This window comes from Stomoxys calcitrans, chromosome 1, assembly GCF_963082655.1.
Source record: "Stomoxys calcitrans chromosome 1, idStoCalc2.1, whole genome shotgun sequence".
In the NCBI taxonomy this organism is placed as follows: Eukaryota; Metazoa; Arthropoda; class Insecta; order Diptera; family Muscidae; genus Stomoxys; species Stomoxys calcitrans.
The window spans coordinates 169,984,230-170,002,237 of NC_081552.1; the positions used below are offsets into that span (position 1 = coordinate 169,984,230).

General features: G+C 38.5%; 1 protein-coding gene across 2 annotated transcripts in view; it reads right to left on the reverse strand.

Annotated features, from left to right (window-relative positions):
• Window positions 1–17,103, reverse strand: part of LOC106095928 (regulating synaptic membrane exocytosis protein 2) — a 448,297-nt gene extending 431,194 nt beyond the window's left edge. For both annotated transcript variants that reach the window (XM_059361097.1, XM_059361096.1), the window contains exon 1: window positions 15,265–17,103. The gene's annotated coding sequence lies outside the window, so the exon portion shown is untranslated. The remainder of the gene's footprint in view (window positions 1–15,264) is intronic.
• Between the last annotated feature and the right edge of the window lie 905 nt (window positions 17,104–18,008).

Below are 18,008 nucleotides of genomic sequence, written 5' to 3' on the forward strand. Positions count from 1 at the left end.
TTCTCATCCGATGAATATAAACTGACCGCAGGTGTACACCAGGCTCTGTCCTCCCTCTGACTCCTTTTTTTCTCATTTTCATTGCAGCCTTTGTCATTCATACTCATTCGACCATAGACCAAATCTTCGGGAAACTAAATACAGAAAGCGTGTTATGAATGTGATACTCTGCCAGGACTTCTGGCCATTTCCAAGTGGGGTTGAATGAACAGAGAAGATTTTAACGCAAGACGCAGTGTTGTTTGTTGTCACACACATAGGCGATTCGCTGACTCAATCCAATCGTCCATATCTATCGACGGTATAGATGTTGAACAGTCAGATTCTCTTGATGTTCTGGGCATGAAGATACAATGTGATGTCCGTCACACCCTGTATTTGAAATGTCGAAAGAAGCATCCAAGTGTTTAGACTTTCCTAAGCGGTGCAAGAATTAATTCACTACCTCTGACTTTCTTAATATCTAAACTAGCTACATCAGGCTGGATATGGAATATGAGTCACATGTATGGACTGGAGCTTCCAAATTATCCTTGGAACTTCTGGACCGCGTTCAGAGAAGAGCGCTGGTGTTGATTGGCTACGGTAGGGTATCCAACTCTATTGTTTCCCTTGAGCATCGTTGTAATGTGGGTTGTGTGACACTGTTCTATCGATACTTTCATGGTGTGTGCTCCACAGTTTTAAGCCTTCTTATTTCTGAAGTAAGGATGTTCGTCAGAAATACTAGACTTGCTACGAACTCACACACATTTGTTATTGATTGGCCAGCTGACCAGACCGTCCACTATTGAGAGAATTCTTTTTTTGCCCGAACCGTTCGTATGTGGCATAGGCTTCCTGCAAATGTCTTTCGAACTGACTAGGACATGAAGAAATTTAACAAGTAAAAGCGTACTAAGTTCGGCCGGGCCGAATCTTATATACCCTCCACCATGGATCGCATTTGTCGAGTTCTTTTCCCGGCATCTCTTCTTAGGCAAAAAAGGATATAAAAAAGAGTTTCTCTGCTATTAAAACGATATCAAGATATGGTCCGGTTCGGACCACAATTAAATTATATGTTGGAGACCTGTGTAAAATTTCAGCCAATTCGCATAAGAATTGCGCCCATTGGGGCTCACGAAGTAAAATAGAGAGAACGATTTATATGGGATATGTATCGGGCTATAGACCGATTCAGACCATAATAAACACGTTTGTTGATGGTCATGAGAGGATCCATCGTACAAAATTTCAGGCATATCGGATAATAATTGCGACCTCTAGGGGTCAAGAAGTCAAGATCCCAGATCGGTTTATATGGCAGCTATATTAGGTTATGAACCGATTTGAACCTTATTTGACACAGTTGTTGAAAGTAAAAATAAAATAAGTCATGCAAAAATTTCAGCCAAATCGGATAGGAATTGCGTCCTCTAGAGGCTCAAGAAGTCAAGACCCAAGATCGGTTTATATGGCAGCTATATCAGGTTATGGACCGATTTCAACCATACTTGGCACAGTTGTTGGATATCATAACGAAATACTTCGTGCGAAATTCAATTCCAATCTGATAAGAATTGCGCCCTCTAGAGGCTCAAGAAGTCAAGACCCAAGATCGGTTTATATGGCAGCTATATCAGGTTATGGACCGATTTCAACCATACTTGGCACAGTTGTTGGATATCATAACGAAATACTTCGTGCGAAATTCCATTCCAATCGGATAAAAATTGCGCCCTCTAGAGGCTCAAGAAGTCAAGACCTAAAATCGGTTTATATGGCAGCTATATCAGGTTATAAACCGATTTGAACCATACTTGGCACAGTTGTTTGATATAATAGCAAAACACGTCGTGCAAAATTTCATTTCAATCGGATAAGAATTGCGCACTCTAGAGGCTCAAGAAGTCTAGACCCAAGATCGGTTTATATGGCAGCTATATCAGGTTATGGACCGATTTGAACCATACTTGGCACTGTTGTTGGATGTCATAACAAAACATGTCGTGCAAAATTTCATTCCAATCGGATAAGAATTGCGCACTCTAGAGGCTCAAGAAGTCAAGACCCAAGATCGGTTTATATGGCAGCTATATCAGGTTATGGACCGATTTGAACCATACTTGGCACAGTTGTTGGATGTCATAACAAAACACGTCGTGAAAAATTTCATTCCAATCGGATAAGAATAGCGCACTCTAGAGGCTCAAGAAGTCAAGACCCAAGATCGGTTTATATGGCAGCTATATCAGGTTATAGACCGATTTGAACTATACTTGGCGCAGTTGTTGGATATCATAACAAAACACGTCGTGCAAAATTTCATTCCCATCGGATAATAATTGCGCACTCTAGAGGCTCAAAAAGTCAAGACCCAAGATCGGTTTATATGGCAGCTATATCAAAACATGGACCGATATGGCCCATTTACAATACCAACCGACCTACACTAATAAGAAGTATTTGTGCAAAATTTCAAGCGGCTAGCTTTACTCCTTCGGAAGTTAGCGTGCTTTCGACAGACAGACGGACGGACGGACGGACAGACGGACGGACATGGCTAGATCGACATAAAATGTCACGACGATCAAGAATATATATACTTTATGGGGTCTCAGACGAATATTTCGAGTAGTTACAAACAGAATGACGAAATTAGTATACCCCCCATCTTATGGTGGAGGGTATAAAAATAAAGTCAACAAACACTTCCCCCTCAGATCCTTAAATTTTCTCTTGCCAACGCAATGCACTGCATTCGTAGGGGACATTCCCTGCGTGTTGGACTATCAAGCTCCTCAAAATAGCCATCAACCTCAACTTCCCCCTCCCCATTACTGGCATATGTTTTTTCGCCCAGCCATTTCTTTATGTTTGGAAATATAAAAAAATTCGTGGGAGCTAAATCTTGCCAAATGTTGGATTTCTGAACAAGTGCCGATTTTTTCCATGTTTACAAATACACTGAGATCATTAAATTTTGATTTCTCCAATAAAAGAATCACACATCGTTGTGGCTTGTATAGGGTGATTTTTTAGCTATTATCTTTTTGACAACACTGGTTTAAACAGCTCATGCACGTTTCGTGTTTTGTTTCACTGTCAAACATCTTCAGTTTGGTCTACAATTTAACGATGAATCGTCTTACAAACGATCAACGCTTGCAAATTATTGAATTTTATTATCAAAATGCGTGCTCTGTTAAGAAAGTTCTTGGCGCGCTTCTTTCATTTTTCGACGAAACTCATTTTTGGCTGCAAAATTTTCGATTTTGGAGTGAAGATCAGCCAGAAGCATTGCAAGAGCTATAAATGCATCCAGAAATCACAGTTTGGTGCGGTTTTTGGGCTGGTGGCATCATTGGACCGTACTTCTTCAAAGATGATGAATGGTGAGCGCTATCGTGAGATGATATCCAACTTTTGTTTGTCCAAAATGCAAGAGCTTGACTTGCATGACATATGGTTTCAACAAGACGGTGCCACATGCCGCATAGCACGCGCAACAATGCACTTATTGAGAGGCGAGTTCGGTGAACATTTCATTTCACGTTCGGTACGGGTCAATTTGCTATTGTAAAGCTCATGTCTATTCACACAAGACACGGCACGGTCAACATTTGCATGAAATAATCTTCAAGCTTTAAATTATATGATTATATCGATTCAAATAAAGATTTCATGCATTTTCCTCAATTTCTGAAATATCACCTTTTGTATCAGGTTTTATACCGATGCAGGCCATACTTAAGATTTCAGCGAAATCGGATGAGAATTACTCCCTCTGGAGGCTGAAAAAAGTAAAATCGGGAGATCGGTTTATATTGGAGCTTTATCAGGTTTTGTACCGATTGAGGTCATCCTTTATGTAGTTGTTAGAACAAAACATTTGATGCAAAATTACAGCCAAATAGGATAATAATTGCGCCCTCAAGCGGCTCATGAAGTCAAGATCCGAGATCAGTTTATATAGGAGCTATATCAGGTTATGAACCGATTTGGCCCATACTTACCACAGTTGTTAAAAAGTCAAAATAAAACACTTGTTGTAAAATTCTAGCCAAATCAGAAAAGAACTGCGCCACTAGAGGCTCAAGAAGTCAAGATCCGATATCGGTTTATGTGGCAGCTATACCAAAACATGAACCGATTTGGCCCATTTACAATCCCACCCGATCTGCACTAATAAGAAGTATTTATGCAAAATTTCAGGCATCTAGCTTTACTCTTTCGAAAGTTTGCGTGCTTTCGACAGACAGACAGACGGATGGATGTGCGGACATGGCTAAATCGACTAAAAATGTCAATACGATCAAGAATGTATATACTTTATAGGGTCTTAGACCAATATCTATGAAAATCTACTGTACTGCGGTGTGGACTAATTGCAGCTGTAACTTTTACTAATTTTATACCCTACACCACTACTGTGGTACATGGTATTATAACTTAATGCATTTGTTTGTAAGACCCAGAAGGAAGATAGATAGACCCGTTGATAAGTATACCGATCGTTTCAGGATCACTTTCTGATTCGATTGAGCTATGTCCGTCCGTCTTCCATGTTAATTTGTATATAAAGTACAGGTCGCAGTTTTCATCCAAACGTCTTAAAATTTGGTACAGGCATGTTTTTCGGCCTAGAGACGAAGCCTATTGAAATTGGAAAAAATCGGCTCAGATTTGGATATATCTCCCTTGCAAATCTTGCAATAAAATAGTCATTTTTTAACCGCTTCCCTCAAAATGCAGCAGGAAGGGGTTTCTTTTGACTCTCGATATTACTGGTGAGTTTCATAAAAATCGGCCCAGATTTGATATAGCTGCCATATATGTACATAGCACGATTTTCACTCCAAGAGCCACAGCAAGCGCATTCAAAGACCAATTTTGCCAAAATTTTGCACAACGCTTTCCTCGACGGCTACCACAATATCTGAGAGGTTTGCTCGAAATCGGTTCAGATTTAGATAAAGTTCCCATATACATGCCATGTCTGTTCGTCTGTGGAAATCACGATAGCGGTCGAACGAGTGAAGCTAGCTGCTTGAAATTTTGCACACATACTTAATGTTGATGTAGGTCATTAGGTATTGCAAATGGGCCATATCGGTTCAGATTTAGATATAGCTCCCATACAAACCGATCTCCCGATTTAACTTCTTGAGACCTTACAATTTTTGTCCGATTTGACTAATATTTTGCATGTAGTGCTCTGTTACGATTTCCAAAAACTGTGCTAAATAAGGTCCAAATTGGTCTATAGCAGAATATAGCTCCCATATAAACCCATCTCCCGATTTGACTTCAGGAGCCCTTACAAGCCCCAATTTTTGCCCGATTTGACTGAAATCTTGCATGTAGTGTTCTGTTATGACATTCAACAACTGTGCCAAGTACGGTCCGAATCGGTCTGTAGCCGAATATAGCTCCAATATAAACCGATATCTCGATATGACTTCTTGAGTCTATATAAGTTGGCTGATATTTTGCATGCGGTGTTCTGTAGCGACTCCCAATAACTGTAGCAAATACAGTCCAAATCAGTCTACAACCTGATATAGCTCTTATGTCAACGGGTCTCTCGATCATCCTTGTTCGGTTCCTAGAAGCTTTAATCTTTACTGGTTTGATAGAAGTTTGGTATGTAGAATAAAATGATGCCCTTCAACTAAACTTATTTTGAATAAATTTTTAGCAGAATCCATGGTGGTGGTTTCCCAAGATTCGGCTCGGCCGAATTTAGCACGTTTTACTTGTTTAAACTACGAATTCCACCTACCAGGAAATTTGTACATTTTGTTCCTTTAGAAATTCCTCCTTTTCTCAGACTGGAAGATTCTAGATTCTGACATTTACAAGTATTTATTACACCTTTTCAATCCGGCGTGCACTTAGTTTTCAACCGTCTTAACCAAATTTCTTCTCAATCATAACTAGAGTCCGAATTTTAATGCAAAATGCACATTTGATCCGATTGAACTCAAATTGCGTATCTAGGGTAATTTCGAGATGACAAATTCATTTTTGGGGGAATATTAAAGATATGCAGGATTTATGCCAAAAGTATGTTAAAAATATTAAAAATGTATTGCCTCAATCAATCAAAACACAACAATTAAAAAGGCGTTAAGTTCGACCGGGCCGAACTTTGGATACCCACCACCTCGGGTACATATGTAAACCACCTTTCATCAAAATCCGGTGAAAATTGCGGCGAAATCGGACTGTAAATGCGCCTTTTACGGGCCCGAAACCTCAAATCGAGAGATCGGTCTATATGGCAGCTATATCCAAATCTGGACCTATCTGTGCCATATTGCAGAAGTATGTCAAGGGGCTTAACTTAACTTACTGTCCCAAATTTCGGCGACATCGGTCAATAAATGCGCCTTTTAAGGGCCCCAAAACCTTAAATCGAGAAATCGGTCTATATGGCAGCTTTATCCAAATCTGGACCGATCTGGACCAAATTGATGAAGGATGTCGAAGGACCCTACACAACTCAATGTCCCAAATTTCAGCAAAATCGGATAATAAATATGGCTTTTATCGGCCTAAGACCCTAAATCGGAGGATCGGTCTATATGGGGGCTATATATATATACGGACGGACATGTCTAGATGATCTTTATTTTTACGCTGATCAAGAATATATATACTTTATAGGGTCGGAAATGGATTCGATGTATTGCAAACGGAATGACAAAATGAATATACCCCCATTCTTCGGTGGTGGGTATAAAAAACGAGACAGAGAATTGTATTGACACGTCTTTACTGTTTCGCGTCGTCGCAAGCACTGAACTGTGGTGGTTGATTGACGCATGTGCAGACCTATTTTTCGCTCTTACGACATATGTATATTAGAAAAGTGTTTTGTAGTGTATGAGCGATGCACAAAACGGGCGGGAATCATTACTTGAAGGCCACCGAAGCGCTGAGGTTTGTATCTTCGCCTACGACGCTAAACGCCTGGGTTCGAATTCTGGCAAGCACCTTCGCAAAAAAGTTGTCAATGGTGGTTATCCCCTCCTAATGCTGGCCACATTTGTGGGTTAGTATGCAAGTTCAGACTCGGCTATAAAAAAGAGGTCGCTTGTCATTGACCTTAAAATTGCAATGTTCATGGACAAATTTGCATATGCAGGTACAATTTAAGATATAATTTGCAGGTATAAAGTTGCAACAAACCACTAAAAAATTTATATATACATCACCGCAGGATATGAGGTCTTTTCATGTAGTTATTCTGCAACACATCGACCCTACAAAGTATATTTAATCTTTATCCTTCTAAAATTCTAAGACGATTTTAAGATGCCCGTGTGTCTGTCTGTTCGTTTGTCACTGCTTTGCACGGATTCGTATTTTGTCCACACGCAGGATAATTTCTTGAACTAGCCAAATCGGAATATATTTGGGTACAGCTGATGTATAGATCGTTCTCCCAATTTAGGGACTTGAGCCGACAAAAAAGCTACATTTATTACTCGATTTCGATGAAATTCGGAACAATGAGTCATACTATGCACCCGATGTCCGAACTGAATATGATCCAGATTGGACCAAATTTTGATATAGCTGCCATTTAGACCGTTCTCCCAATTAAAGGCCTTGAGTCCATAAAAGTTGAATTTATTACCCGATTCCAGACTATATTTATATATAGCTCTTATATAGGTCGATCTGCCTATATAAGGTCTTGTGTGCAAAGAGGAGGTATTTATTAGCCGATTTCGCTGAAATTTGAGATAGTTAGAAACATTATATCCCTCTATGTCCGAACCGAATATGGTTGAGACCGGACCATATTTAGGTATAGCTGATCTCGACTTACCAGCACATCGTTACACGCATAGTTTTTCACGGGCTGACCACACAACCATCCGTACATATGTTTGTTGATATGAACACACGCTGGCCGTAGTTATTCGTGCAGGTGGTGGACATTCATACACACTGGTAAGAAGGGTATACGAACTGATGTGGGAATGGGCATTTATATCTTGGCACTGGTGATAACATTGAATGTGGTTATTCGACGTCTTTTTTAACAAGACAAGTGGAATATATTTCTCACTTGGTTCATTTGACAATCTGTGCTTAATGTCACACCTTTCTGAGGATGGGCATGAGTTGCTCGAGCAGACGAAACTATTAGACGTGCGGCCCTTGAGATCTCATCAGTTAACAAGACTCGTTCGCTTCCTAACGCGATCCATTCGCTTTCTCACACGACTCATTCACTTCCCTACGCGACTCGTTCGCTTCCTAACGCGACTCGTTCGCTACCTAACGCGATCCGTTCGCTTCCTAACGCGACACATTTGCTTCACAACGCGACTCGTTCGCTGCCTAACGCGATCCATTTGTTTCCTCACGCGACTCGTTCGCTTCCCTACGCGCCTCGTTCACTTCCTAACGCTATCCGTTCGCTTCCGAACGCGATCCGTTCACTTCCTTATGCGACTCGCTTGCTTCCTAACGAAAGTCGTTCGCTTAGTAACGCGATCCGTTCGCTTCCTTACGCGACACGTTTGCTTCATAAGGCGACTCGTTCGGTGCCTAACGCGATCCATTCGCTTCCTCACGCGACTCGTTCGCTTCCCTACGCGACTCCATCGCTTCGTAACACGACTCGTTCGCTTCGTAACGCGACTCGTTCGCTTCCTAACGCTATCCGTTCGCTTCCATACGCGACTCGTTCGCTTGCATACTAACTCTGCTCTTATCTTTACAGTGCCCAGCCGGAATAGTTGTACTGCCCACGACTGGAAGTTAACCGAATACCAGCCGAAACATCCCAAGAACCATCAGTCGGAATACCGAAGAAATCTACCGAATAACAAGACGACCCGACCCAGTGGCTCAACTCCCGAAATTGACACCTAGTAGCCGAAGCGCCGCACTGACTGACACCAATCAACACACTGCAACTAAGAGCTTAGTACACCATCGTGAAATGTAATAACTGAAGTATATTATCAATAAAACCAAGATGGCGTATCGCGAAAGGTATATTTAAGTGTGTTATTATTTAAGGTTTGTGGGTCCTTATCCTTATATGTATGCGTATTCAATTCTCAAATGCTTTTTATTTGAGTTCCATTGGGTCCAATCAGTCAACTTTTTTCTGGGTTGTTTGAAGTTGTGTTTTGGGAAGGACAGCCCTTTTAAGACATGGCGCAAAATTTGATGTCAGCACATGGATATGCAAACCCTAAATAGCTTAAAACGTCTTATTTTGGGTCAAAAATTATTTATGCGAAATCGGGATTTCCATACGTTTTTCCGTTCAAAATATGCTTTTGCATAAAATCGGGTCTCGAATCATAACCTATGAACTTAAGTATGGAAAAGAGTATTTGCAGGCACAGCCCATTCAATTAACATAAATATTCCAGTGACATTAATTATCATAGTAGAAAAGTGTAATTATTTACACAAATATTTTCTCTCTCTCTCTCTCTCTCTCTTAAATTTACTTCATTTTAAATTTTCTTTATACTGCGTTCCTTTATTCCATTCCCCACAGAATAAATATCCTTGCTGGAAACAATGGTCATTTGTCTATTCAAGTTAATTTTCACTTGGTAATTGCAAAAAAAAGAAATCTCTAAAGAAATTTTCCAAGATCCTATGATTGATGACTTTCATATTTTCTAGGAATTTCTTTAATATATTTTCTTGACTGCGTCTAAGGCAAACGCACCTCAGATAATTGCAAGGAAGGGAGACAATGGCCTCACGCCCTCTCGCTCACCAGTCCCACTCACTCAGTGAGAACACGGTCCGTTGGCCATGAAAAGAAGCATTAAATTATTTCAAGGACTATCATAGAAGACTTGTATGGTGTTTGGATTTAAATTTCATATCTCATTGCTCTAGAGGATACATTGAAAACGGAAACAATGGCTATGAGCGCATATACACTACGCGTCTATTGTCATACAAGAACAACTGACAATGGCTTCAAAATTCAACTACTGATTTTCCATAGGGAATGCATTGCATTAAAAAGTATACCACATCAATTTTTAATTATGCAAATGAGTTGTACATTGGGGTGAGCTTACTAGTAATTCAAATATTCTCTTCCTCTAAGTTGTGTAAAACCCAATAAAATAACATTTGTGATATATATAGAAAATATTCCACTCCTGGACAACCCCATTGCGTTGAGTAATTGTTAACGCGAGAGTAAAGAGCCCTAAATCAGATTACTAATTAAAATTTCACCTTACAAACATTTTTTATGAGGTCAAAAAGGAAAGCATGTCCACCTATGAAGCTCAACGCCTGGGTTCGAATCCTGGCAAGACCATCAGAGAAAATTTTCAGTGGTGGTTTTCCCCTCCTAAAGCTGGCGACATTTGTGAGGTAATATGCCATGTAAAACTTCTCTCCAAAGAGGTGTCGCACTGCGGCACGCCCTTCGGACTCGGAGGCGCCTTATCATTGAGCTTAAACTTGAATCGGACTGCACTCATTGATATGTGAATAGTTTGCCCCTGTTCCTTAGTGGAATGTTCATGGGCAAAATTTGCATTTGCTTCTTGTCAAAGGGGGTGTTATCAAGATTCAAATACTCGGAGTCCGAAATAGTTCCACTACAAATCTCCTTGATAATAACAAAATACGAGGTCAGTCTACAAGATTTTTAAACATCAATGGAAGAATTTTTGGTCTATGGTTGAAGAAAGATGCCACGTGGAACAAGACTATCGGAAATGGGGAGCAGAATTATTATTGAAAAGAGATCAGCTACTAAAAAACCAGTAAGGAAAGGCAAAATTCGGGTTGTACCGACTGTATAATATGCTGCATCCAACCCTATAAGTACAATGTGGGATCTTTATCTAATTCTGCACCAATTTTGATGGACCTCGGCGGATGTTTTCAGATGGGTTATTAAACAATGAAATAAATTTCGAGCAAATATGTTCAAAATGTAATAACTACGGTTGACAAATGACAACATTATTGCAAATAAGCCAAAATCTGAGCTATATAATAATCTGAACCGTTTCGAGCAAACTTCTCAGATATTGTTGATAATGTTGAGAGTCATTAGAGAATCCTTCCTGCCAAATTTCGAGAGAAACGGTTAACAAATAAGCACTTTATTGCAATATTTCACAAAATCTGATGAACATATATATGGGAGCTATATCAAAATCTGAACCAATTTTTTTCCAATTTCAATATGCTTCGTCTGTAGCCGAAAAACATGCATGTAGCAAATTTTAAGGATCGGATGAAAACTGCGACCTATACTTTGTACACGACGCACAGATGGACCTAACTAAATTGAATCAGAAAGTGATTCTGAGTCGATCGGTAAGCTTATCAATGGGTCTACCTCTCTTCCTTCCACAGTAGTGGTGTAGGCGACGCACTAATTATAATTAGTGAAAAATACTAATTTTGGGAGGAAGATTTCGATTTGTACAATTTTGGGACGAAATAAACTTCAATATTTGTAGCCCCATGGTCATATAGACCCATGGATAAATATACCGATCGGCTTAAAATCAATTTCTCATTCGATTTAACTATGTCCGTCTATTTGTCCAAGTATTCTTGTGATCAAGGTACAAGGTTATCGCGAAATTTGCACAAGTCTCTTTTTTGTTCCAAGGACGAACGCTATTTTATTTTTGAAGAAAATCGAATCCTATTTGGATATAGCTCCCATATATATCTTTCATCCGATATGGCCTTAAAAGACCAAAATTGTGGCTACTATTTTGGTCCGATCTTACAAAATTTAACATTAGGTGCAAAATATCGTCAAAATCTGTCCAGATTTAGATATAGCTCCAATCAGGGGTGAAGACCCCAAATGGGCCAAATCGGTCAAGGTTTTGATATTGCTGCCATATAAACCGATCTTGGGTCTTGACTTCTTGAGCTCCTAAAGAGCGCAATTCTTATCCGATTTGGAAGGAATTTAGCATGAAGTGTTCTATTTTGTCTTTCAACAACTGTTCAAGTGTTGTCTAAATCAGTCCATATCCTGATATAGCCGCCATATAAACCGATCTCCCGATTAGACTTCTTGGGCTTTTGAGGACGCAATTCTTATTCAATATGGTTGAAATTTTGCATATGTCGTTTTGGTATGACTTCCAACAACTGTTTCAAGTATGGTCTAAAACGGTATATAACCTGATATAGCTGCCATATGAACCGATCTCCAAGTTTGACTTTTTGAGCTTTGGAGGGTATATAAGACCCGCCCCGGCCGAACTTAGCACGCTTCTACTTGTTGAAAATTTTCTAACGACAAACTTTCTTTTTTTTCAAATTTCCAAAAAAAAAATAATTTCTTATAGACAAAATAGGAAAAAACCTTTTTTTTCTGGAAATAGCTTTAATAATTTTTTTCTAAATGAAAATGAAAGTTTTTTGCTAAATACTTTTGGCTAATGACAACATTTATAGGAATTTTTCGAAAGGCAAAATTGTAAGGAATTTTTTTTTCATACATAATATTGAAATAAAATTTTACTATAAAAAACTTTTTTATATATTTTGTTTTGAACAGAGAATTAAATTAAATTTTATCTAAGGACAAAATTGCAATGATTTCTTAAACCAAAATTTTAATCAAAATTTGCTGGAGACAAAATTGCACAATTGCAGTGAAAAATTCTCTAAAGGCAAAATTTAGCCTATGCCTAGTCCTCTGTAAATTATTTTTCTAAAGACAAAATCGTATTGACCGAAAAAAGAAAGCGCAAACACATAAAGAGAAAATGTCAAAAAATATTTTTTCAAAGGAATATTTTGAGATTTTTTCTAAAGACAACATTAAATTTGTTTTTTTTTTTTTTTTGAGATTTTTGACATAAATTTTCTAGAGACAAAATTTAATGAAGTTTTCCTTCAAAGGCTGGCACTAGTTCGTTTTTAAACCCTCCACCGTAGGATGGGAGTATAATAATCTAGTCATCCCGTTTGTAACACCTCGAAATATTCGTCTAAGACCCCACATAGTTTATATATTCTTGATCGTCATGACATTTTAAGTCGATCTAGCCATGTCCGTCTGTCCGTCCATCCGCCCGTCTGTCTGTCGAAAGCACGCAAATTTTCAAAGGAGCAAAGCTAACCGCTTGAAATTTTGCACAAATACTTTTTATCAGTGTAGGTCGGTTGGGATTGTAAATGGGCCATATAGGTAAATATATCGATATAGCTGGCATATAAACCGATCTCGGTTCTTGACTTCTTGATTCACTAGAGGACGCAATTCTCATCCCATTTAAAATTGAAATTTTGCACGAGGTGTTTTGTTATGACTTTCAACAACTGTTCTAAGTATGGTTCAAATCGGTTCATAACCTGATATGGCTGGCATATACAACGATCTGGGATCTTGACTTCTTAAGCCTCTAGAGAGCTCAATTCTTATCTGATTTTGCTGAAATTTTGTACAACGGCCTCCAATATACGTGTCAAATATGGTTTGAATCGGTCCATAGCCTGATACAGCTCCCCTATAAACCGATCACCCTATTTTACTTCTTGAGCCCCTAAAAGGGGCAATTCTTTTTCGATTTGTGTGAAATTTTACAAAAAGACTTCTATTGTGGTCTCCAACATTCAATTCAATTAGCATTGCACTTAGTTTATTGTATCCTTTGTTTGTCTAAAAAGAGATACCGGAAAAGAATTCGACAAATGCTATCCCTGGTGGAGGGTATATAAGATTCGGCCCGGCTGAACTTTGAACTTGGTATATCATATACCACTACTGTGGTACAGGATACTATAACTTAGTGAATTTGTTTGGAAGAAGGAAGAGAGATAGATCAATTAAAAGTTATACTGATCGACTCAGAGTCACTTCCTGATTCGATTTTGCAATGTCCGAGTGTCTGTCCGTCTGTCTGTCCGTGTATCCATGTTAATTTGTGTACAAAGTACAGGTCGCAATTTTCATGCGATCGTCTTCAAATTTGGCCTAATCATTTTCTTGGGCCTAGAGACGAAGCCTATTGAAATTGGAAAAAATCAGTTCAGATTTGGATATAGCTCCCATACATATGTTCGTACGATTCGAACTATTGGGTTGCCCAAAAAGTAATTGCGGATTTTTCATATAGTCGGCGTTGACAAATTTTTTCACAGCTTGTGACTCTGTAATTGCATTCTTTCTTATGTCAATTATCAGCTGTTACTTTTAGCTTGCTTTAGAAAAAAGTGTAAAAAAAGTATATTTGATTAAAGTTCATTCTAAGCTTTATTAAAAATGCATTTACTTTCTTTTAAAAAATCCGCAATTACCTTTTGGGCAACCCTAATTATATTGTCATTTGTTAACCGATTCCCACGAGATTATGTAATAGTCATTCTCTTATAAGTCTCGACATTATTGGTGAATTTAATAGAAATCGGCTCAGATTTAGATAGAGCCTTGACCAAAATTGCATTTATATCGTCATTTAGTACGAGGGATTATCTTTTGACATTATAGATGAATTTCATAGAAATCGGTTCAGATTTAGATATTGCTCCCACAGAAATGTTCATCCGATTTGGACTAGTACTGCAATAATTTGGTCATGTATTAACCGATTTACACGAGTGTTGACACAAAAGATTCCCTTTTGACTCCCGGTATTGCTATTGAATTTAATAGTAATTGGTTCAGATTAATATATGGCTCCCATACGTATTTTCGTCCGATTTTTAATAAAACTTAATAGCCTTGTAGTTTGTTAACCGACCTTCACAAAATTTGGAACGAAGGTTTCTCTTATCACTCTTTTGATGACTTACGAATTTCATGGAAATTTGTTCAATTTCACTTTTAAGGCCTTTGCTAGCTAACCCAATCGATCTTCTCAAAAACTTGCACAACGATTTACTCAATGGCTCGTACAATATGTACGGATTCCGATCGATATTCTACATATCAAATTTAAGCAATTTTTAAATTCAATCACTTAGCCTGCATATCCAATGTGATGTAGGGTATGAAAAGATCGGCTTCGCCCGACTTCTATTTACTGTTGTAATTTGTTTATATTCTCATTTTCAAGCGATAATGAATTCTGAACACATTTTTCCCGTTCAATAATATTTAGCGAGCGCATACATACATCTAATGCAATGGCATTGACAAACTAACGGATTGTAACCTTGACATTAGATGTCCTTGTTGTACAACAACTGTTGTCAAACAATCGGATTCGGATTACAAAATGTAAAAAGTGCTGAAGGCAACTAAAATTGCTAAATAAATGGTACCATTCATTCACTCACCTGTTATGAAGGTCAGCTGAAGCTCTCTCTGGTGGGATTTTTGTGAAAAATTCACAGTTGTTTCCTGGGACTGGGCAAAAAGTTGGTGGCGTCAATTTCTACCATACCATAGTTTTGTTGTAAAACATTTCACTAAACTTGCTGTGGTTAAGGACTTGGATTTTCTCACCAAAACTTCTTCTTTCGCTTTTTGTGTTGTTATTTTGCTTTCATTAACACAAAGTAAATATTTTTGTGGCACAACAGCAACAATGGCAATTCACTCACAACTTTAACACTAGAAATTATTTAATAATTTCCCCCCTATTTGTTATTTGGTGAGCCTTTGGAAGCCTTGTTTATTTGCACAGGTGCGTTTTAAAGGCGCCACAGGGAAGGTGGCTTCTCATGTAAGTGGGCTGCTTGGTGGGTTGCTTTGAGATTTATTTGTAATTTTGTTGCGTTTTCTTTTGCTCGTTTTACTTTTTTTATGCCTTTCCAATGTAGTTTATTTTCGTATAATTAATTTTTTTTCTTGCAATGTAATCACCAGTTTTTGTGTGTGTGTGTGTGTGTGCATGTGCATTTGTTGTCTTCTATTTTCTTAAGAATTGATTTCGAAATGCAATATTTTCAAAAATTTCCTTCCAATACATATTTCACTCAGCGTTGTTGTTGTTGCTATTATCCAAGGTATTATAATCTTTCCTTCTTTGAATTTACCCCAATCGGAATATTTATGTTATACACACTTAAAAAGAAGGAAAGCTCTTGCCACACACTTGCACAATTTGACGATAATGTTTAAGATGTTGATGATGATGATGATGATAATGATGACTTTTCTTTATCGACAATTTTCCCTTCGGCTGGCTACCTTCCTTTTTTGTTTTTTGTTTTGTTTTTTTGATTTTGTTGTTGTCGTTATTCAAATTTTTTCTATATTTTTATGCTCTATCATTTTATTTTGTCGGTCTTGATTGATTGGTTTGCCCGAGACCAGAGAGTGTGTAGTGACAGCGGTTAGCCTGTAATGCCAGAACGAGCATAGACTAGGGTATCCAAGCTTGAATGCATTATGAACCACTTCTGGGCAATGGCTGGGGAGGGGGAAGAGGGATTGGGACTTATGACCGAATGTCTATCTGTGTTTCTTTGTAATGCCGAAAATTTTAATCTCACAATTCACCATCACTTAGCTTAACACAATCACCGTGGAATACCGTACCGCTCACAGTTGCTAGAAGCAAAAGTAAAGAAACGGCACAAACACTTAAACACTTACTGGCACAAAGTGTGGAACGTTCCTACCGTGGGATACCTATACAATTGTAAAAACATTCACTCACTCACACTCCCACACACACACAATCAGACTCAAAGGTAAAACTTGTGAATATTTTGAAAAATCAAACAAAAAAAGTTCCTTTGCTCTTCCAAGTGCTGCTGTATAAAGTGGTGGTCGGTCGTTAGGTCCGTATTCGTTATCCTCCACTCATGACAGCACAACTCGAACTGTGCCCTGTTGTTGCAGATTGACTGTGAATGTCTCACTCACTCCTGGCTTGTTGGCATAACTTTTATTTTCCTTTTTTTTGTTGGTATTTTGTTTTCATTTGATTTTCTATGTTATTTTGTGCCCTCCCGGCTCTCTTTATTCTATGTTTTCACTCTCACCCTTTCACTTTCTGTCATTAAGAAGTAACTCGCAAAATACGCACAATTGTTGCTATACCCTGTCACTGGCTGTAGCTGTGGCTGGGAGTGTGTGAGGTTGGTTGCTGTGCACCTGTTTGTGGACACTGTAAATGTGAACTAATCGAGAAAGCCGTAACACGTACTTCACGTCCGCGTAAGCTAAGAAGCAACAGCTAACTGTTGGTCCTTGTTCGTTGTCACTGCTCTTTATACAAGGTGGATTGGTTTTGCTCAAGTAAATCGTCTCTGCTCCCAAACTTTCCAATATGCAAGCTCTCTCGCTCTTGTAAATAAAAAGAGCAAACTCTAAGGGTAGTCATTGCTAGAAAAATGTTTTAAAAAGCCAAGAGATTTCTTGGAGACAAGGGATTTTGAAACACATTTTATTCAATTTGTAGTTGTCCAATTATTCTTGCAGGAACACAATTAGAGAAAACATGTAAAAACGTGTTAAGTTCGGCACTGCCCATAATTAACCATCCTCTTTTATAACAACTCCACTACCACATGCATAGTAATATGCAAATGGGGACTGTTACGGATCCTATTTGATTCGGGTCCTGAGAACTCTTACACAAATCACAGTCTCAGCGAAATCGGGCAACAAATCCGCTTTTTATGAGATTAAGAACCTAAATTGGAAAATCGGTTTATTTGACAGCTATATCTAAATATAGTCTGATCTGGATCATATGCTGGTCAGATGTCGGGAGGCTTAAAACAACTCTCTACTTAAAATTTTAGTGAAATCGAATAATAATTGCAGCTTCTATGAGCATAAGACCCTCAATCGGCAGATCGGTTTATATGGCAGCTATATTTAAATATAGCCCGATCTGAACCGCATTTGAGTCCGATGTCGGGAGATTTCAAACAATTCTCTATTTCAAATTTCAGTAAAATCTGTTAATAATTGCAAATTTAATGGGCTTAAGGCTCTAAATCGGCAGACTCTAAATAAGGCAGCAATATCTACACACTGTTCGATCTGGACCATATTTAGGTGTGATGACGGAAGGCTTAAAACATCTCACTGTTTATCGGCAGATCGGTCTATATGGCAGCTA